Source organism: Zingiber officinale, chromosome 1B (genome assembly GCF_018446385.1).
Source record: "Zingiber officinale cultivar Zhangliang chromosome 1B, Zo_v1.1, whole genome shotgun sequence".
Classification (NCBI taxonomy): domain Eukaryota; kingdom Viridiplantae; phylum Streptophyta; class Magnoliopsida; order Zingiberales; family Zingiberaceae; genus Zingiber; species Zingiber officinale.
The window spans coordinates 152,505,880-152,530,175 of record NC_055986.1 but is presented as its reverse complement, the minus strand read 5'-3'; the positions used below and the strand labels follow the sequence as shown (position 1 = coordinate 152,530,175).

The window sequence follows — 24,296 nt, the reverse complement described above, 5'->3', positions numbered from 1 at the left end:
CTGTAGCGCAGCTTTTGAATACAATATATAATAATTATTTTCTTCACTTCCTCCTAAATTTAAAATTTTAGATATGTCCCTATCCATTATTATATAAGGTTCCACATAGATAGGTGAAGGTATAATTTTTATTTCGTACGTGAAGGTAAATTTTCTTCGTCTTCTTCGAGCTCTTTTGCTTTCTCATGCATGCATGCATGCAAACTTCGCATCTCCATTTATCACTGACTTAACTGTCAAAGAGGGTAACACCGACAAAGCTAACTCTCAATTGACAAACTTTGTTTTGCAAGACACCAAGAGTGGGTGCACCAACAAACTGATATCAACCACAGATTCGAGCGAGTGACAAATGACACCATTGGATGCTTCTATATTTTTGTATCCTTTTATATATATTTTTCTCCTTGTGTACACCATCGATCCAACTAATCAATAATTTAAAAATCGGGCTGATGACATCTGTAATTATTTTCCACATCAATTCAATATATTTTTTCCCTTTTAAAATTATCCAAAAAATATATCAAAAAAATAAGGACATAATTATCTTTTACAATTTTTTTTTTCACATTTGACTTTAGTCAAAGGGAGGGTTAAACGTTATTTTTTAAATAAAGGGGACAAAATGCAACTTGATAGAAAATATAAGGGGGTTAAAGGTATTTTTTCCTTATATATATATGTATGTAATATAATGCATGAATATACGTAAATTAGTGTCCCAGGTCTATAAATTAGACTAGATAAGGGTGTAACAACCCATGCAGTAGTGTAACACAAGAGCATTACTCGAGAACCCCAACAGTAAGTTATTGTAATGGATTTTTCCTTATAAAAATTAATTTAATTTTTTATATCGAATATTAAACTGATAAGAATAGATACTATACTTGATTTTAGCTAAAGATCAAGAAAGGTATACTTTCTAACGTTGTATGTTCAAGGTATTTATTTCTAGTATGAAAAGAAAAAAATATATTAAGTAATTTAATTATAGGCTTTACCAAAATTAATTAATAAAAAGTACAAATTCTTTTATATATATATATTACTATTTTATTAACGTTAGAAAGCATACCTCCCTGCGCTGCATGAGAGACGTCTACACACGTCGCCCATGCACATCAACCAACATATCAAAGCTGTATATAAGATACTATAGTTTATCTTAGCCAAAGATCAAGAAAGGTATGCTTTCTAAAGTCGCATGCTCAAGGTATTTATTTCTAGTATGAAAAGAAAAAAATGATATTAACTTAATTTAATTTTAGGCTTCATCAAAATTAATTAGTAAAGAGTACAAATTCTTAATAAAATATTAATATATATATGGACATTTGTCATGTGCGGAAGCACCTCCCTACGTGAGAGGCGCCCACACACGTCGCCTAGCATATCAAACCACTATATATGTGTGTATGTCGCGCGACCAGGCCGCCTATGCTTAACAAGGCAGCCTCCTAGCAGCGCATGGAAGTCACATGAAATCATCTAGCTACGTGTGGCCGCCTAGCAACCGAACTATTTGGATAGGGCTGCGACCTCTCAACCAAGCGACAAGGCGGCCAAGGCGAGTGAATGCTAAGTTAAACGGCTACTCGGACAAGTCGCATGGCTAGGCTGAGTGGATGCACAATTAAATGGTCAACCGAACAAGCCAGGTAGCTAGGTAGTCACTCGGATAGGTCAGACGGTTTCCTGTGTCTAGGAGGTTGCCTTGATAGGCCGTGTGACCAACCACACGATCGTGAGACCAGACAGCCAAGCGGCTGCACGCAACCCAATTAGGCACGGGCAGCTTGGCCGTACAGATGACCGACCGTTGCCACATGGATGGCCCAGTAGAGAAGCAAAAAAATATTGTTATATTTTTAAAATTTTTAATAACAAGGGTATTCTAGAAAAACAATATGCCCTTTGATAAGTATGAAGTATAATACACCTCTTAGAAAATTTTGAACGCCGAGCGTCCTTTCCTTTGGTAAAATGTTGAAATTCATTTAGGGCATTCTAAAGCATGTCTCAATTAGCCATCGTTTCTTTGATGCTTGTTAGCTCATTTTCAATTCCTTTTAGTGCGAGCATAATCAAGTCATTACTTATCTATCCTACATTTTAAACGTATTTACCTATTGTTTGCAAGAGAAAGTGTCTTTATGTGAATCAATTAGCTTCTCACATAATTTGTTTTACTCTCAAATCTGCTAATTTTATTAATTTCTTGAAATGAAATGGATTTTACCAATATTGGTGCAATCAATCCTACACTGGTTAGGTTCAATAGAGATGTTTTATTATGTGACAAAGGGATTGAAGGTGGTGTCGGTGGAATAATTGAAGGTTTTCCGTAGGTAATGGGCGCCCCCCTATGATCTCTTCAACGTGGTGGAGCTCTCTGGTGGCTTTGTATTTGACACTGTACACAATCAACCAACTGAGCATGGTCATGGAGAAGGAAGGGAAAGGTGAACTTGATGGCGTTGCTGGTGTCATAGAAAACCATCGATAATACTCTTCCTATATGATTGATCGGAGAGGTCATCCCTCAAGCCAAAGTTCCCTCTCCACGATACATTATTGTGTTTGGGAATCAGAAATCAAGGGTAAAAGGAACGTTTTTTATCCGATCAAAACTCATTTTTTCTGAAGAGGCCATCTATGAGGACTCACATCGTTGGGCGTTGAAGAACATAAGGGCTTTGTGGAGTCCAAGGGTGTAGTTATCCAACGGCGACTATCGACACCGATGAGTGAAGCGAGGAAGGAGGAACATGTGACTTTAGGGATTTGGCGGAAAAAATTTAACTAAGGGTTCACGAGGTGAGAGCGGAGGTTTTAGGGATTTTAAAATTATAAAAAAATTAAAGATTATATTTATTGACAGTGTACATTTTTTGCATTCCGTCATTTATATAAGTTTAATAATATTAATAGCGCACTCCACAAGTCGTTAATATTAAATTTTAACATAGCACTCCGCACGTCGTTAATATTAAATTTTAACAGAGCACTCTGCACGTAAGAAAAAAATTTATTGACAACGTACTTTTCTTATACGTCATCGTTTATATAAACATTATACTATCCACAAGGTACATAAATGGACGCATCATAAAAATTATTATTAATGATGTGTTCTAACCTTATGTTGTTGATGATGTATTATGGAAAGTCATATTTGTTATAATGTAAGTTAGATTTGTCTATTTATATAACATGTGTATTAAGTTAGGATAGACTTGGGAAATTATACACAAAGTTCAGTTGATATTAAAGAAGGATGATATGAGATATTGATGTACTATAAGTACTATAGGTGAGGCCTTTTGGCAAATCATGAAGTCCTAGAAATAAGTGTGACTTGTAGCTAACAGAGGAAGTCCTTATTGTTAGGACCCTGAGGGAAATGTATTTAATAGCTAAAGGGGTGAATAACAACTAACATGAAAATAAAACTGCTCTTTCTAATGCCTTAGCAAGTCACGTACATAGATGGTACAAAATGTAAAACATAGAAAACAAGTCAATGCATGCAAATATCGTTCAAATCCTCCATTTCCACTTCATAAGTACCTATGACTTTTTAGTGAGTCTCTCCTGAACGTCCATTATATAGTTTTTTTTTTCTTTTCAGATACTGTACGTAATTTATGCCCATAACATTAATACATGTAAATAACCTATGCCCACTATGAAACATTAATACATGTAAATAACCTATGCCTACTATGAGGCATTAATATATGTAAGTAATTTATGCCCACTTTGGGGTATTAATATGAAGATTAGTAACTCCCTAATGTTAGTAACTTCCTAATGTTAGTAACTCCCCATTTTTATTTTATCCTATAAATACATACTTCTTGTGTGAAGTATGAAGGAGAGGTAGAAGAAAAAGGGAAAGGAGAAAAAAAGAGAGAGTGGTAGTCTTTATCTTGTTGAGAAGAATAAAAGAAAGTTATCATCACACATCATGGTTAAGGGTTGAAGCATTGTGACATAACATTGATAGTTCGAGATACGTGACTATATATGATCTCGTCTTTGAGCAGTCCGTGGCTAGAATTCATAACAATTTCGAAGGTTTGCAGTGTCGGTAATTGGTGCATCACCAACAAGATTTAATTTTAATAAAGTAGAAGTAAATTATGTGTTTTACTTTTATAAACATCCAACATATATCGTTTTGAAGATGAGGAAATCTTTTACAACAATCTTCTTACATGACTTGCACAAATGTAAACTTAGATTATTAGGCTAAAAATACAATATAGGGAGCTCAAGATATTATACAATAAGTATTTGGCTAGCTATTAAAATTTTGTTAGTCTCCCTTTTAGCTTTCAACATCTTGAGTTTTTACATCATGTGCTTGGGTACCTCTGAAATATTTGCTCAACTCTATTATACCCAATGAACTTTGGATACCAAAAAAATTTAGTCTTTTACATTTATAGGTACATGTGAGGGATGAGCACTTTGATTAATGTAAGTTGGATAATGGAGTGCTTAAGACATATGCCCAAGATGTTATGAAATTTACTACCCTAATTAAGTACAAAGACAAAGGGATGGTTTGTTTTGGAAATAGCAAGAGCTTAAGGTAATTGCGTTAGATAATATAAAATTCTCTTTTAATTTTGTCATTAATAAAGTGCTATTAGTGAAGGAGATAAGGTTTAATCTCTTGAGCATATGTTAATTATGTGATACCGAGTACAAGGTTGAATTTCAATCAATTAAGTACTTAATATCAACAAAATAGTTTAACGGATCAATTCATTGAATATTATCATAGTTTTATAATGTTGGTTAATCTTAGTAGGACATGACTAATTTGTTACGGGCGGAGTTAATCTTAGTAGAACATAAAAGGATAATATTTATTCCATTAATCTTCCTTCTATAACTGGTCTCTTTACTAAGTGTTTTATGCCAAGAAAAGAGGAGCCATGATTGTGACAGAAGATTCACACACACAAACAAGAGGCAAATTACAAAGAAGGCCAAGAGATACTTGGCGAGGAGCTTTTCAATATTAGTTACAACAAGGATAAAGTTTTGTGATGCATATCAAAAGGCAAGCAAGTCTACTCATAAACGTAAATTTATTGTCAATACTTTTCAACCTTTAGAATTATTATTACACATTGATTTATTGAATAAAGTTCTAAAAATAGTGGATCAATGGACTCATAGTAAAAGATTTCTTCACCTATGGAAGATTTTTGAGAAGAAAAAAGTGTAGAGAGATTTTGAGAGTGATCTATTAGAGAATCATAGCTAGGCAATAGAGTAGGAACTAAATATCTCAAACCATGTAAATTGTCTTGTGTCTTGTGTTTTCCATATTTTTGTTGAGTACTAAATAATTATAAAGACAATCAAGAAACAAGTGTGATCAATCATTCAACACCTTTCAACCACTTCATTGATTCAATAGTCAATTGGCCCTAAACCTAATTAGCCTAGCCTAACCTAACCTATTAGTCTAACCTCAAGAAATTTTTTTTTTCCTATATGAGAAAAAACATAGAAAAATTATTATAAAATATTTTTCAACAAGAAATGAAGCCTAAATTTTACTAGAAATTTGACATTACTTAGCACTTGACGGTAGGATTTGTTGTCCAGGAAACCGAATTACCATGGTTATAGCACAAATAATTTTTTGTTACGGAGGGAAAGCAACATTATCATATTAATTCTCCATTGGAACGAAAGGGGTAGGAAAGGTTGGAAAGGTGGAGTGGACGGTGAAGAAAAAGGGAGAGAAAATGTGAGATACATATGCCTATTTGGAAGAAAGAATTACAAAATAAAATAAAAAATTGAGTATTTTTTACCCTTTCTTTGTCTACTTGGCAAGGAAATTAAGACAAATGCTAAATTTATCCATAAAAAAATCTTATTTTCCTTCATCTTCATTACCTAAAAAACATAAATAGTGGTATTCTTTCTCACAGATAACTTCATTTTACCACCACAAGTTACTTGTTTTTCTTCCAGATGAGCTCTATCTGGCTTCTTCCTTCTAGAATTCCACCCTTTTAGCCCTTTAATTCCTTTCAGGTAGACTGGTCATAAGAGAAGTGTAAGGAAATGCTTACCTGTGGTGGGACAGATGGTCACCACACCAATCATTATCTACAGGATTTCCAGAACTGCTAAAGAGCATGTGCCAACTCTGAAATCAGACTGTATCACATTGACCATCAAGCAACTGATCTTTGACTGGGTTTATCAGATAGTTGAGCTTAACATGCAAGGATCAGTTGGAAGTTATAAAGAATCGTGCACATGATCAAAGATTGAATTCAGACATTTCAGATGAGTTATACTGGCATTGAACTAAAAATGACAGATTTACTGCGAGAAAGATCTTTTTCTTTACTCGGCTGCTAGTCCATGGCAGAATAAACACAAAATAATAGATTATTAAATGAGGTTGGTGCTCACCGAAGGCCTGAACTATCGTGGAGCCCAGAAAAGACTACCGTCGTCTTGGCACGTGAAACTCATTATAAAACTTCTCTTTAATTTGATCATGGTACTTAGAAAGCAGCTGGCTGTAGTTGTTTAAACTGATCACAAGTTTTTATATATATATATATATATATATATCCTTGCAACAATTTTCAATGTGTAATCTTTACTTTTGTGAATTTTGGTCGTCCTTTTGTCTCGATTCACATAATGGTGTTAATCTTTTGGAGCAGGGGCATTGTACGGCTAAATTCCTTCTTCATGAGCTCTTTTAGTTAGCAGCATAATTCCAGCATTTGGCAACTTTGAGGCAGGGAAGTGTACTAAACTCCTCATTTTCTATTGGAAAAAGATGTTCAACAAAGAATGCCGAGCTGGGTGATCTCTGATGCAGCGCCAGCCTACCATTTTATACGGCAGGGGAGTTGACAATCTGCTCCTTGCACTTCTTCACGAGACAAAAAAAGAGATTGTCTTTGCTCATTATAATCCAAAAGTTATATGCCTTGCCTGTACTTTCTTCACCTGCTTTGTGTTCACAAGATCATATATCAGAATCGAATATAATTTATTAGTTTAAAAAAGTGGGTGGACTCTGTCACAGAAGTTGCTTATTAAATAATTTTGTGATATTCTTGGAATTTTTAAACCGAATCATCAAACATAACTCCTTATATTTTTGATGAAGATGCCCTAGTTCATCATTTTTTTAAAAAGTATTTTTGAAGATGTTTTTTAATGAAATTTATTTAAGAGCTCCTAGGAATTTGCAGCTTTAACTATTAATTATTTTAAAGATTTCATCTAGATCAATTGTGGTTAAGTGATAAGATTTGATTTTGTAATTTAATGTCTGTGTGAAAATTTATTTGTGTTTGATATATATTTAAGATGTACAGGGATTTGACAAGACACATACAGAATTCAAGGAGTTTGTGTGTGAATGATAATTTGCATGGTGAAGGCAACACACTAATGACCTATTCGGAAAAGGTTGAATGTGGCATCAAGCTAAGGGACCACAGTGTTGGGTTTTTAGTTCGTGAGATGCTTGGATATGCTAGCGGGGTGGATAGCTATCATACCTAGCAATTACTAAATTACTCTTGCTATGAGCTTAGTAAAGTTATACAAACATTAACAACAGAATAAAAATAAACACAAATGCAAACATATACCTATTGTTAAGAAGCATTTACAGGATATGGCAGCCCTCAAGGCTCCTACTACACGAAATTATGTCACTATCTTTCTTTTTTTGTTCAACTAAAGAAACCTTTGACAATATGCAAGTGTACAAGAAATACAAATGGAAGGCCAAAAGAGATACAAGAGGCTTCTTATAGAATTTAACCAAACTTTACTTCACCAACTCTCAAGCCTCCATCGAGCACTAGAAAAATTAACTAGAATATCGACAGAATTTCCGACGGAAATTATTTCCATCGGTATCCTTTGACAGAAATTATGTTCCGTCGAAGAATACCGACAGAATACGAGTTCTATCGGAAAACTATGACGAAACATGATTTCCGTCAGGAAAGCTTTAATTGTAAGGCAAAAAGCATGGTCTACCAATTGTTTATCGGTGGAATTTAAATTCCATCGGTAAATTTATCACTGATGGAATATATTCTGTCAGTATTTCTCAATGGAACTTAAATTTTGTCGGGAAGATCAGTAGGTTACCGATGAAAATTATATTCTGTCAATAGCCCTTAGTAAAATTAGGGCACATGCCCAATTTTCCCTTACGCGCTCGTTTCTTCTCTTCGCCGGTAATTCTTGGGTAAGACCTTACCATCTGTCCCTCTTCCCTTCACCGACCGTCAACCGCGTGTTGGTGGCTTTATCGACCTCCAACCGCATGCTGGCAGTTTCGCCAGCCGCCAGCACATTGTTGGCGGCTTCACCGGTCGCCAGTTGGGTGCTGGCATCTTCGCCGGCCGCCAGTCACGTGTCAGCGGCTTCATCGACCGCTAACCGCATGCTGGCAGCTTCGCCTGCCGTGTGCTGGGGGTTTTGCCTGCCGCCCTGCTAGCTGTGTGCTGGCGGCTCGCCGACCACTAGCCGCGTGCTGACAGCTTCACTAGCCACCAGCCTCGTGCTGGGGGCTTCGTTCACTACTAGCCGTGCTTTAGGTTGATCACCTTTTAGGAGAAATAAAAAAAAAATCTAAAGAATGTTGTAGTCAAAAAACCTCCTCCAATCGTACATGCTTTAGACAGTTATGGATTTCTATCAGTTTCTAAATTTAATTCCAATAAGATAAATAAATATATTATTAGGGTGGGTAAGTGTGGTTAGAAGAAAAAGGGTATTTTTTAGGAGCTATCGCATTGGAAGTATTTACTTATTTGACATAATTTAGATGTCATGCATATTGAAAAAAATTTCTTCAATAATATCAACACTGTGATGAACGTGTATGGAAGAACTAAAAACACTGTAAAATCATGTGAGAAATTTTAAAAAATAATTAACAGACTAGAGTTGCATCAGAATGAAACAACTAATAGATTTCCAAATGCTTATTATACATTAGACAAAAATGGTAAGCAAACTTTATGTAATTGGTTAAAAGAAATAAATTTTTTAGATGGATATGCCTCAAATATGGCTCGATGCGTGGATATGAGCAGGTTAAAGATGTTTGGAATGAAAATTCATGACTGTCATGTATTCACGCCAAGACTTATTCTAGTAGTTTTCCATGTCTTACTTCCTTAAAATGTTTAGCAAACACTCATAGAATTGAGTTTATTTTTTCAGAGATTTGAAAGCGAAGTGTATTATGATGGATGATATGCTTCGGCTAGAAATAGATATTTCTATCATATTATGTAAGCCGGAGCACATATTTCCACTTAGTTTCTTTGATTCAATAGAACATTTACCAACATATTTATCATATGAGACACAAATAGCTGGTCCTATGTAGTACAGATGGATGTATCTATTCGAATGATTTTTGAGGAAAATAAAGAATAATGTTTATAATAAAGCAAGAGTTGAGGGGTCAATATGTAATGCTTATTTCATTGAAGAAGCATCTTCTTTCTGTTCCTATTATTTTGCTGATAGTGTGAAAATAAGACATCGCAAGTGTCCTAGAAATTCTGATGATGCTCCTCAGCCAATAGACGCATCGATGCTTTCTATTTTCAAGTTTCCTGGTGAGTCAATCAGTGCATCGCTTTCTAGATGGTTAACACAATAAGAATATCATGCTGTAAGAACATACATACTCTTAAATTGTAAAGAGGTCAAACCATACATCATGTAGTTGACTTCTCTAATCAAACATTTATTCTCAGTTTAATTTATTTTCTTGATTTCTCAATTGTTTTAAAATTATTTTCTTTCCCAGCTTGTACGAACAACAACTATATTTACAAAATCTATTAATTGATACAAGTGAAGTAGCTACAAAGTTAGATGCCGAATTTACATTGTGATTTCAAATATATATAAGTTAGAGAATTTGTGAAATTTTTAGTTCATGTCTATTAAGAAGTGTCCTAATTTATATCATAACTATTTTTATAGATAACAAATCATATAATATCAAATGTGCAAGATGATAGGATAATGAATATTACATCAGAATTCCTCTGTAAAATAAAAGTGTACTCTAATTACTATGTTAATGGTTTTAAATTCTATGTGACACAACGAGATTCATGGAGATTAACCTATAATTCTGGTGTTTGCGTCAAAGGATCTATGAACAACAATAACACTGAGTTTGATTACTATGGTAGACTTGACGAAATCATAGATATTGAATATCCTGCATTATCTATAAAAAGGTGTATGCTGTTTAAATATTCATGGTATGATTCGACCCTAAAAATAGATACCAAAATACATCCAAATTAATTTAATTGAGGTTAATGCAAATAAAAGGTTCAACAAGTTTGAACCTTTCATTTTCGAGGTACAAGTGGATCAAGTCTTTTATCTTAAAACCCTACAACGAGAAGAAGATCTAGTGAATGGTTGTATGTTTGTCAAATGAAGTGTTGCTCGACCATAGAAATGCCAAACACCATCACTGTTAGGAATCATGATGCATTTCAGAATGACAAAGTGGATAGACATTTAGTTGATTCACCACTCTAATCCACTTCTCAATTACTTGTAGATATTAATGTCACATATGAGGAGATAGATGATGGAGAGATGTTCAACAATAAGGATTTTGTTGAACTAACAGAGTCTAGCAATGAGGATTTAGAAATTATTAATGTTGATTAGTCAGATGTTAATGATGATTAAATATTAACATTATTGTTCATCAAGTAAGTTATGCTTTCATATTATTTTTGTATTTATATTATCATGTCAGTAAACTTTATTATGTTGTATTGTAATGTAATTTTTACAGACATTATTAAGGCAGAGTGGTAAGTAGTAGCACTCCGTGGCTACAAAGTACTACGGGTTGTTGGAGACTCATAAGTGTTTTTTATTATTAGTAATTTAAGTTCATATATCACTTTCTTTATAATATTTTTCATACTTTAATATTTTGCTTACAGGTTAACCCCTGATGGCCACCGAGTTGCTGCATATATTATCGGTAAATTCAAAGAATGAGTCTACACTTTTGGTACTGCATGGAGGCATGTAGACAAGAGACTAAGTCATTTTATTATAATGAATTTATCATAAGTATATTTAATATATTTGTATTCTATAATATATTTATCCTTTAATATACTTAGTTGTAGAAAAGATATACATGGGAGGAAGGTCATGAGCAATAATTTAAAAATACTTGGAATAGTTATTGTTCCAAACTTGACAAAGACCTTCTTTATTATATAAGAAAGAAGGGCACCAAGTTGGCGTATGTGTTAGTCGAGATATGGAGTGCATGGATAACCATCTGGGTTGCCGAAAGGTATCAAGGTGGCAAAAAGTGACTACACTCGCCCCTAGCGCCCCCGCCAACCCGTCTCAGGACCAACACAGAGGAGATAAGTCATGGATGGCTACTAGCCTTTGGAATAGTGACTGATGCATAAGGGAGACATTTATCTCAGCTATACCAAGATTCGAACCCCAGATCTCATGGTGGCAGCACCTCATGCGCTAGCCACTAGATCATCCCGAGGGGACATCGAAAGGTATCAAGCAAATACTGAAAATGCTAGAGCAAATAGAAATATAGAGCTAGGTGGCCCGAGCACCAGAATGACTCGACATACGTCAGGATCTAGATCTATTGTTGAGCATGTCATAGATCCGGTGAGTTTAATTTAAACTTAAATAAGAAATTTTTATATTTATTATTAAATTTATATAATTTTGCCCCAATTTATTTGTGTATGCAGGAATGTGAACTAGCTCGCCAACCTACTTGTATGGAGGTCTTTCTAAAGATCCACAAGAAGAAGGATGACACATTTGTCGATATTAGATCGAATGCCATACATGTAAGATTATTTACTTTATTACATTTAATCGTTTCTATCTTGATTAACTTTAGTAATTGCGATCAAATTGAATAATATTTATATTATATTTTTTCACACGAGATCAAATAATAAATAGAGTGACTTAGGCATCTCAGCCATCGGTAGGGGGAGAGTCATGATCCATTGATACACTGAATAAGATATATTATGATGTTGTCGATGGATGGACAAAAAACTCCACCCTCTACGACCTTGGTTCTCAGGCCAAAATCGCATTTGATTATTTGAGGACTTCTAGGGATCGTGATGGTTCCTCTTCCTCTTCTTCTACTGAGATGCAGTCTTTAAGGCAAAAAAATAAAGAACTGCGCAATCAAATTGTCTCAATGGACCAGAGGATGGATCAATGGATAATTGTTGAGGAGTAGAGGTGACTAGAGGAGGATAAGAGGCGAATCGATGAGGATCGGAAGTGAGCCGAGGATCATGACATTCTTATGGCTCATATGCGAGCATTCATAGCTAATTTGCTTCCGCCACCAGCTCCATTTCATTTTGATTCACAGGACACTCAGGATCCATCAAGTTATGATGATTAACTTTTTCTGAGATTTGTTCAACTAAAACTCAATTTTTTTATCATACATAAATCATACAAAATATATTTATTCTATTTTTATAATCTAATATGCTAATTTCTAAATATTGTATGACTATATGTTTCAGGAGTCCAGGCCTTTTGACATTGATGATCATTATTTGCTCATTTCTTCTATCCATGTATCAAAATTAGTTATACATATATGTAATATTTTTATTTATACATAAATATGATATAAATCTATTATATTTGGCTTTTACAGGATTTTATATTACTATTTTATATATGGACGTACTATTTAGATTATGAATATGGATGGACAGTGTAGTTTTTTTCTATTAGTTTATTTGTGTGGACGTTTATTTGTATGAATGTTTAAATTTTGTTTGTTTTAGATGATTGTGATTGTTTCTATTATGGATATTTAGATACTTTATATTAGTTTGTTTGTATGGATGTTTGGTTGTATGGATGTTAATATATTTATGTTAGTGATATTATGAATTGTATGACATGTATAAAATGTATTTGTTAAGATGTATGAAAATGTATTTGTATGTGTGGATTGTGAAATGTGATCATATGGATGAATGTGAAATGTGATTGTGTGGATTGTGAAACACTTTAAATTGTTTGTATGTATGAAATACCATCATTTGTGATGGTTTCTTTTATATATGAAAATTATAAATAGGTTGAAGCCTAAATATAAACTATTTATTGCAATCTTTAAATACCGACAGAATCGGTTATTCTGTTGGTAAATATCGAAACGAATTACCAACGGAATCATCGATTCCATTGATAAATCCTATTATGAAATACCGACAGAATTAGTAATTCCGTCAGTAAATCTTATTATGGACTACCAACAAAATCTTCAATTCCGTCGGTAGTATTTGCTATAAAAATTCATTTTCCATTGGGAAATAATAACTATGGAAATTAATTCCGTTGGAAATCACCAAAAAAAAATATAATTTAGTCAGTAAACTCCTTTTCGATGAATTATCTCCTAATAAATTATTTTTCATGGTAATTTTGTCACGAAACACCTACACCGATGGAATTATGAAGGAATTTTTCGTCGTAGTATGGTTTATTCTTGTAGTGGAGCTCCCCTTTTGTAACTTTGAACACCTTTTCATTCTTCACTTGTTAGAAATTGATCTCTTACTGATCAATCGTTTATTAGCCACCATCAGTCGATTGCCTTTTTTGCCTACCCTACTTGAGTGTACCAATGACTACTTGAATTGACTAAATTTTCATATTTGTCGACTGCTTCCATAGTAGCTCTTAGTTCATCGACTGTCGCAATGTGACTTTGTCAGGTCAATGTCGCCTTCCTACTTTCCTATTATAACATCAGTTGGTTGATTCCCATCATAAGTGGATTAACCCTAATTCAATTAATTGCTCAATCTACTCAATCATGAAAAAATTATTCTATTCACTTACAGATGGACCTAAATGAACTACTTAGTTGACTTAACACTTAAGTCGATTAAACTTAGTTCTAATTGACTAGAACTTGTCTTTAATCATCTTAATAATTGAGTCTCACACTTAAGTTGAGATCTACCCTTGTCCCATGCACGCATGCCTTTCAACTCTCATAGCTCACTAGAGTTTACCTTCATAGCTCGACTTCACCCATGATAGTCTCCTATCAAGTTACACATCCCTTGGATCCATCGAGCCTTTGGCTCGTTCGACATGTTATCCATGCACCTATATAATGCACATTCATCATCTATCGTCAATGCTACCTACGATGCTCCTCATCCTACGATCTGTCAGATGCCCCATTTTCATTATTCTTCAATTTCTATAAACTTCAAGCTATTAAGCTACCAACTTGGACATGACAATTCATGCTCTAGATCTACTCCAACACCAAGTAGTGCTTTCATCCTGTAATCCCTTGGTCTCCTCACATAACCTTCTCCAATCTTCATGGACCTCTAGACCACTAAGAATGTTGCTTTAGCCATGCCAAGTCATCATTCATATCATCACTTGACCTTATTGAGCTCAAGTCTCTCCAAGCTCTATGTAAACTTGCAAATCTTGTACACTCAAACACACACATCAAACCATAATGCAAGGTCTAACTTAAACTTTTTTCCCAAACATCGAAATCCAAAATTAAACCTAACCACTAAGGGTATGATTGCACTAACAGATAAGATGAGAAGCGTTGAAATGATGTTGAAGTAGCTCATGGAGCATGACTTTGCATGACCAAGTTGGTTTGTTTGGTGGATCAAGGTTTGTTGAAGATCAAAGAAGGATGGTATAGTTCATTAGAGGGATCATCAGACTCTTAGTGCAATAATTCCCCAAGCATATTTTTACATGTGATTTTGATATTTGAGCAATGTTTAAGTTATGCAATGTTGTTGATCTCACATATATGTTAAGTGTGCAACTGTAGGTAAGCTTGACATGGGTTGCTAGTAGAACAATGGAAGCTCGAGTAGGCTCTTCACATGAAGATAGTCACAACAAGTTGAGGCCAATCGGATTCTAGGCTTTGATGTCAACCAGATGCTAGACAATGCAAGGAAATCCCATTATGTTAAGTTAACTAGATGCTAGATAATATAAGAAAACTTTAATAGGTTGAGGTCAATTGGATTCTAGGTAACACAAGAAAATCCTAATAGGTCAGCGAGGACTGGATGCTAGGCATAACAAATTCCTAGAGGTAACGAAGAATCACTTAACATGAAGGTGATCTCCTATGAGGAGAGTAGAGTGCACATGTACTTGGTGATTTACGAGCACATTCAACCTTTGAAGTGGTAGTATTCAAATTATTGGTTGACTAGAAGAGTATTTCAGCCAATTGATACTTGAGGCAAATAGGTAGTCGACTTATGTTTAAACAAAAATAAATAGATGAGTTTTTGTTCATTTTGTTCAGGCAATAGTGAACTAGACAATCGATTGATACTATATTTAGCTGACTAATACTTTGCCTAATAAACTGCTCATAAAATCAATTCCAAATCACAAAGTGTAATATTTTGTTTTGAGTTAATCGACTATTTAACCTACTGATAATGAGTTTAGTTAATTAGAGTCATGGATCAATTGACTCAACATTAAACTAAATCAAACATAAGTTTTTAACCTAGGGAGTAGTCTACTATTATCAATCCAGTTGACTGGTTAGTCAAAATAATCAAGTAAAACACCAATGGTAAAAGTTATAGGGAGCTATTGATTTGATGTCATGAGATCTTTAATGGTTGGATATCTACAATATCTTATGTAGTCAATTGATTGATATGTAGTGACAATTGACTAATGACAACCTAGAAAATAGAACTATAATTAATTTTAAGTAAAAGAAGAGGCTATATATACAAAGTGTTGGAGATATGAGAAAACTACTTAAGCTTATACTTTTGCTCTCTAACTCTCCTTGTAATAAGTTCTTGTTGTTCTTCATTATTTCTCTCCCTTGTGCTTAAATTTTCATTATTGTAAGAAGTTTCTCCGCTTCTAGTTATTGATCAAGGAGGAAATTAGAGGTGCTTTTGAAGAGTAATCCACCTTAAGGATCATAGTCATGGAGTAAGGGGTCCTTGGGAGGATGACAGAGACTTTGGTTTTGCTCTCTTCTTGTTGTGCTTTCAATCCATTGTTATTTTCGTTGCATAATTTTTTTATATAGTGATGAAAACAATTGCACATGAGTACTAATTAACCAAAGAAGACATTCATTCTTTGATGGAATAGACTTTAATTACCTACTCGAAAAATAGGATGAAGTACAATTTGACGGATATAGAAACATGGTCATAGTAAAATAAGACTTCAAGGTACTAATTGATGAATTTGGAGAAGTTCCCAAGTCCATCAAATGGTCTACAAAGCATAAAAAGAAGGTGCAAGCAATGCAACCATTATTCTATAATGTGGGTTGACACGGACCTGTAAGGAAATATGTTGCTAAACACACAAACGCGCAACGAAAAAACATATTTCCTCCAGAAGATCCATGCGAAGGAAAAGAGAAATTCCTACATATACTAAGTTTTCTAACATAGTATGAGAGATTATACCTTTGGTACGTGCTCATGGACTCCCGACAGCTCGGATCACAGCATGATCTCACGTTCATGCCTCTACGGTATCCACACGAACAAGCGTTCGTTTGCCTCACAAACTCACAAGATGGAGAAAGGTTGTACTAGCAACCTATGGAGTGAATTTCGGCCAAGAGAGGAGAGGAGCAATGAGAATGAATATCTACCCAAAATGAAGAGAAAATTGTTTAAGTATTTTCATCCAATGAAAACACTTAATTAGCATTAATGGCCTTAATGAGTATTTACACACCATTAAGGATCACACTTGTAACTCCTCATTTCAAAATGAGTGTAACTCCTCATTTCAAATTCAATTTCAAAAATTGAATAACATGAATAATTAAATTTTGAAATTCAATAATTATCTCCATTAATCCTCACTTGAGTCTAACTCAAGTCTCCTCACTTGAGTTTAACTCAAGTCTAATTCACTTGAGTCTAACTCAAGTCTAATTCAATCGAGTTTTACTCAATTAATCCTCATGCAATTCAAATTTAATGAATCACTATTTCATTAATTCAAATTGACTCCTTGAGTCTAATTTGAGTTGGACTTAATCCAACAATTAGATCCAATTGAGCCCAACTCAATAAGTCCAATTTGGATTAGACTTAATCCAATGATTCATCATATGAACTCATCTCCAAATCTACTTGTTCTTTATGTGTGACTCAATAGGTTCTCGTAACGTTGGCAATGCACCCAAATCAACATTTAGATATATAAGCAATGAGTGACATCTAGGAAGGCATCATTGCTACCCAAGTGACGAGAATGTCAAGATCCGACCTAACTTGTCCGTGGCTATTATCTTGTATGACTTTACCCCTCTATCCTTGATATCTAGGTTGATCAATGAGGCATAGACCGTGTCATCCTCTTATCAACCTTTGTGTTTCTTGATCTCTAAGTAGACACACTCAATCAAATAAGCTCAATATCTCATATTGACTCATTTGTGCATGGTCATGTTTTCTTGTGTCCTACTAATCAAGGGGCCCACAGATATCACTTCCGTCATATGGAAGGGATAGATCCCATCTACATCACTCACATCCCTCCGCATAATTCATTGCATACCCAGTGATCGACTTTATTGTCCACCTTGTTATAGGTGATGTTTGTCGATACCAAAGTACACAACTCCTTATGTAGGGAACCGTAGCGACTTCAGGTCTAAGGACTATTCATACCAATAGTCACATGAGAATATTTATGACACTCATATAACGATCCATGAAATATTCTCATGACAGGTCATTCAGTATATATTCTCTAATATATACCTATGTGTCAACCTGATATCTCATATCCATGACTTGTGAGATCAAGTCATCCGTTGACCTACATGCTAGTCTCAACGCATTAATATTGTTCTTGTATATTAATGCTCGACTAAGAACAGTTAAGAATAGTATTCTCTACAATATCTCACTATCAATTCAACCAATTGATATATTGTAGATAAGAACCTACTACCCAAGGACATTATTATACTTATTCAATTGACATTGAACTGAAATAAATATAATAACCAACTTTATCTTGTATTAATAATGATATATGATACAAAATGAGCCCTTTACAATCATCTCATAATTGATACTAGGGCTAATACTAACAGGACAAACTCAATAAAGTTGACCCCTTCAAAAATTCCAAGGAGATTTGGGAGAAGGTCATCGAGCTTCATGAAGGTACAAGTGATTCAAGAATAACTAAACATGATCTATTTTTGAGTCAATTGTAGAATTGAGGAATGAAGAAAGGAGAAATTGTTAGTCAACTTTATGTATAGTTCAAGGAGATTTTGAATGGATTTCATGCTATAGGAGAAAGCATAGTTAATTATGATCTCTTAAGGTAGGTTTTGAAAGTGTCCCCTAGCACGACTTTATTGTCACCTATGTTGGATGCTTACAAAGTGTTTGGAGACCTTTCCACACTAGATGAGTTGTCTTGTTAGTTTGAGCTTCATAAGTATGCTAACCTTGTTTTCAAAGAGAAGAGATTGACCTTTGTTGCCAAAAACAAAAAAAAAACAAAAAGAAGTCTAAGAAAAAGAGAAAGAAGGAGGCATTATCAAACCCAGAGAATGAAACCTAGAGTAAGGACAATTACTCATCAAGCAAAATGACACATTTTGTCAAAAGAATGACGAGGAAGAGAAAAAGTTTCAACAAAAAGATGTTCATGGATCCCAAAAAGAAAGGTATTGTTATAACCATATAGGGTCATGATAAGGTCACCCATGTCACCCTTCGACTGCCCTGGCCAAGGGCTCCCGATGCCCTAACACGGCCACCCCTAGCCAGGTGCTCTAGGAGTCAGTGATTGTGATAGGAGATCGACTGTGGCCTCTCACGGTGCGTGAGTGGTTGCTTGTGCCTGTATGAGGAGATACCATGAGTTGGTTGTACATTCTCATGACTTGTTTCTTCCTCTTATCATAGGTTGTAAGCTTCTCATCAATCATGACCTCATGTCCTAGCATGTAGTTGTATCACACTTTGGGGACAAAAAACTTTTCCTATCCTCTAGTCATTTGGTGGTCGGCTATAAATTGACTTCATGATTTACCTCTCTTCACATAATCTGGGGACGGATTGTGAGGGATGTCTAGGGTGAGCGTTCACCTTTTACTATAATTGTAGTTGTGTCACACAATATCCTCTTTGGAAATAAATTGTATTTATTTTTTTATATAGTTGTATATGCGCCTTCCTGTTGGTTTAGTTTTTCTTAATCTTTAATCTACATTATGAGATTTTTTTTTCAATATGTAGACCTTTTCATGTTAAGCTTAGTAGTTAATATCCTATAGGATTATCATTGAGTGAATTTTCTTGTTGAGAATTTGTATAGTAATTATTCTATGAAACTTGTGCAAGTGAAGACCTATTTATTTATGATATGTTTGCATTAAAATCTTCCTTGTGAAACTGAAGGCCTATTTATATTCGGACCATTAATCCCCAATCTAAATTACTATGTTGTTATCATCTAAAGAGCTATTAATTTATTAGATAATTGGTGACATATAAGGTAAATATTCATGCCCTTAGTTTTCATGGAACTTTTTGAAAAAAAAAGTATATTCTTTATTGTTTTATGTCTACGTAGACATAAAGTTCATCATGAGCTCAAATATTTAGATTCTAACCGAGGTTTAAAAATGAAGTGTTATGAAAACAAATCATTTATCACAGTATCATTTAGGTTTTAATGATGTATTGAGCTTTTATTTCAATAATATACATGTTTACATTTATAGTGTATCCAGGTCTAGTAGTTAGTATATGATGTGTTGTCATTTATAGTGCTATTTATATATTATACATATAAATTGATTATTTTAGATTTTTAATAATGTCACATTTCTATTCCTCTTTATGTTACCATGAATGAATAAAGCTGGGATGTATGCTAGGTTAGAAAATGAATTTATAATTGAAAAATATCTAAATTGGGTTGAAGAATTTATGAATTTCATTAAGTCTCATTCAAACTATATAAATACTGAGAAGTTATGTTGTCAGTGTTCTGATCGCAAACGTAGATATATAATTTTTTATGATGAAAATACTGTTAAGTATATCTAAGAAAATCCGATTTTATTCTAAATTATTAGATCGAGTCAAAGCCTTATTGGATTGAGTCAATTAAATATTCTACTGGCCAATCTTTTGCTCCTATTACTTGAGAGGAACCACTTGTTTCTGTTGTGGAAGTGGTACATATTGCCAGAGGGAAGGATGAATAGCGTACCTACTAATTCAATTTTCATTTTCTCATGCTAACTACTCAAACACACACCGATTAAATAAAAGCAAACAAAAAAAAAAAAAAGTAGAGACATGAATATTTACTTGGTTCATAACTCTAAGTTGCTACTCCGAGACTTATTCATAGGAACACCTATTGACTATCCTGATCTCCTCTTCAATAAGTGTTGGAGGCGGAGAAATTTCTTAGAACTTTGAATTACAAAAAAAAATAGGAAAAGAAGGAAGACTTTCTAGAATGTAATTAAAGCACTGGTCATAAATATGTGTTCTGTAACTGAGCTCCTCGTCTCCTTTTATTGTTTCTATTTGAGATGTTGACATGACATGCTTGGTTGATTGGAAGGGTTGTTCGATCGACCATAAACTAATGACATGACATATAGAGCTCATCCACTCGACGATTTTCACTCATCGCTTTGCTAGCATGACATCTTTTCAGACGACCTAATAATTTACCAGCCGACTGAAACCTGGTCAACTTTAGATAACTTCTTTGGATATGCTGCCACATGTCCTCTGTCACTCGATCTTAACCTTTGGTTGCTGCGATCCCACTTACATCGGATCCTTGCTGTTAGATCAACTTCCACATAGCTTCTGGTCGCCAAATACCAATGTCTGAACGCCTGATCCCAATGTCCGATCGACTGATTCAACTTCAGCGATAATTTATAGCAGATAACAATTATCCTATGCTTTGGTCTACCGAACCATTGGTTTGATCGATGGAAAGATTTGATTGATTTGAAACCCTTTTTTGATCACTTGAACCTCCTAACTCAGTCGACTATTCTTAAGTTTGCCTATGATTGAATCTATCCTCATCCAAATATAGGTCACTCAATCTCTCATCTCATTAGCTTACCCTGCGTATGCTTCCTCTAGTTTCTCATTCCTTGGATGCTCACTTCTCGTGCCATCTTTTTCGCTGCATCGGAGTATTCTTATGTAGCTTCTTGTACTTCAGATACATCGAACTCATCGACTCCTTTCCTGTGTCATCCTTCTTGCTCACTTGCTTCTTCTGCCAAGATCTTGCCGTCTCCGATGCTCCTCATCCTTTTCGATCTCTCAGGTATTCCATATCACTCTTCATCATACTCCACCGGATCCTGATCCATCGAATACTCATTTGTTCTCTTAAGTCCTTGCAATCTTAGACACACATATAAGAAAAATATGCAAGACCTAATTTAAATTTATTTGACAACATTCTAAACAATTGTGGCTTCACCACTCGGGGTTTTAAGACCATCTAATACAACACAATGCAATCGATGATTTATAATGTGATAAATTTACTTATCATTCGAACATGAATCAAATATCAACACCTGCCATCAGAAACTATATGACATATTAAAGGCTAGTGAAAGAAAAGTTTTGAAAGATATTTCTTTTAGTCATTCCTGATATGGGTTATGACAAGCAGATTCAAGAAATGACAGGGATATTAAAGTTAAGGTGAGGTGGTGATCAAGGTTGGGACAGAGTGATGTTTGTTACCTGATTCTGTTGATCGTCCTGCATCAAAGTCCTGAAGGCGTGCTCGAGCGTTTCCCGAACAAGATGCTCAAATAGGGTCGACCGATTATAAACCTGATCTAACATAAGGTTATCTATGTGCGCTCGATGGGGCAAAGCCCGAGCGAGCTTAAAGATACTCAGCCTTATAAATCTCTTAAGCATACGATCGGCCGAGTGAAGGCCGAATGAACATAAGGTTACTTATGTACGCTCGATCTGGCAAAATCCGAGCGAGCTTAAAGGTACTCAGCCTTATAAAGCTCTTAGCATATGATCGACTGAGCGAAGGCCGAACGAACATAAGGTTGCTTTTGTGCACTCAACCAAGCAAAGCCCGAGCAAACTTACAGGTACTCAGCCTTATAAAACTTTTAGCATACGATCGATCGAGCGAAGGCCGAACAAACATAAGGTACGCTCGACCGGGCAAACCTGAGCGAGTTTAAAGTTACTTAGCCTTATAAGAATCTCAATATATGACTGACTTAATGACCGATTGGGATATATTCAACAGAAGGTATTCTCAATATACGACCGACTTAATGACCAGCCAGAATATATTTAATAGAAGGTATTCTCGATATACGACTGGCTTAATAATCAACCGGGATATATTCAATAAAAGGTATTCTCAATATACGACCAGCTTATTGACTGACTAAGATATATTCAACAGACAAGTAGTCGATAACCTTTTGACAACCTGACGAACTTGTTGGGAAATATACCCTCGAAGCTTCTTTATTAATTAATCAGTTGCAGTGATACACTCCTTTGAGTATTTCATCAAGGGACCAAGTTATAAACGACGAAAGAGGTACATCTGGGGTAGGAAAAAGATTTCTCAAAAAATTATTGCATGACGTCCAAGTTGTACTTCTCTCATCTTTTAACAAACTCTAATAAGCCGGGGACCACCTCACGATCGCAGAGGTTATGTAAGGTGGTATAAAAAAGGGAATCCTCTCTGCTGACATGGTACGCAATACAAACATCTGCATCTGAAACCCTACTTTCCTGCATTTTTTCGATACTGATTTTCTTCCACCTTTGAGCAAGAAAATTGACTTGAGCGTCAGAGGACCTAGCCAGGGATTCCCACCCCGGACTTAGGTCACTAACGCTTTGTTGACTCATCTAACTGTGCGCATGATTGTTGAGGAGTTTCCTTCAGATCTTGAGAAGCTTGTTGTCCATCGAGCAACCACCTATCGGAGCCAGCGCACCATCTCATCGCCTTCAAATGACATCAATTCCCAACTATCCATTATTGTGAGGCTATTAAACATCAAGGTAGAGCATCATTTCTCTGAACGATATTATAATGATATCTATCGGTTGATATTAGAGTTTCTCCCTATGATAACATAATGTCTGATAATTTCTACATTATAAAATATTAGTAAGAAGTTTAGGTTTGCCTACAGAAAAGATTAATTTTTTATATCAATAATTGCATGATGTTTTGGAAGGATGATAATAAACTTATTGAATGTAAGATGTGTAACTACTCTTGTAATAGGCAACATAGTCATGTATTAGGGAAGAAGAAGAAAAATATCTCATGGAAAGTTATGTATTAATTCCTACTTCCACACTTGTATGCATATGTTGTAACAACAAGTCGCATGAGATGATATTATAAGCATGCACACAGAGGATATATAATGTTCCATTCTTTTAACTCTCCTGTATGAAAACATTTAGATGAATTTTTTTTCTTATTTTGCAATGGAACCATGAAATGTGTGGTAGAGACTTTTGACATATGAATTTTAGTCATTTGATCAATCATACAATACTATTATTCTTGGTTAGTCATATTAATACCATATATCTTACCCTCTTAAATGTTTATCAACGACAAATACATATTTCTTACTATGCTTGTTCTAGGTCCAAAGAGATGGAAAGACAAGATAAATATTTTCTTACAACTTCTAATTGCTATTGTTGAGCTTAACGACCTATGGCTTGTAGGGGTGGAGATTTATGATGTTGCAAGTAAAATAAAACTTAAATTGCATGATGCTTTATTATGAACAATTAATGATTTTTTAACATACTCAATGTTATCACGAAGGAGCACGATTGGTAAGCTAGCGTGTCCACAATGCATGAATGAATTTGATGCATTTATATTATCTTGTAGTGAGAATATATCCTAATTTGATAATCATTGTATTTTTTTGCCTTATAAGTATACCTTTTCAGACAAAATAAGAAAGATTTTATAAAGAATCAAATGGTCACAAAACTTCACTTAAAATGAAGTCAGGAGAAGAAATCATTAAAAAATTAGACAACTATGAGTTTGTACCAATAACTAAAATTAGTTTTGATGAAGTAAATGAATAG

The 24,296-nt window shown here is 34.6% G+C and overlaps 1 pseudogene; it reads right to left on the bottom strand.

Annotated features, from left to right (window-relative positions):
* Nucleotides 1-747: 747 nt before the first annotated feature.
* On the bottom strand, nt 748-923 carry LOC121994232 (annotated as a pseudogene).
* Between the last annotated feature and the right edge of the window lie 23,373 nt (nt 924-24,296).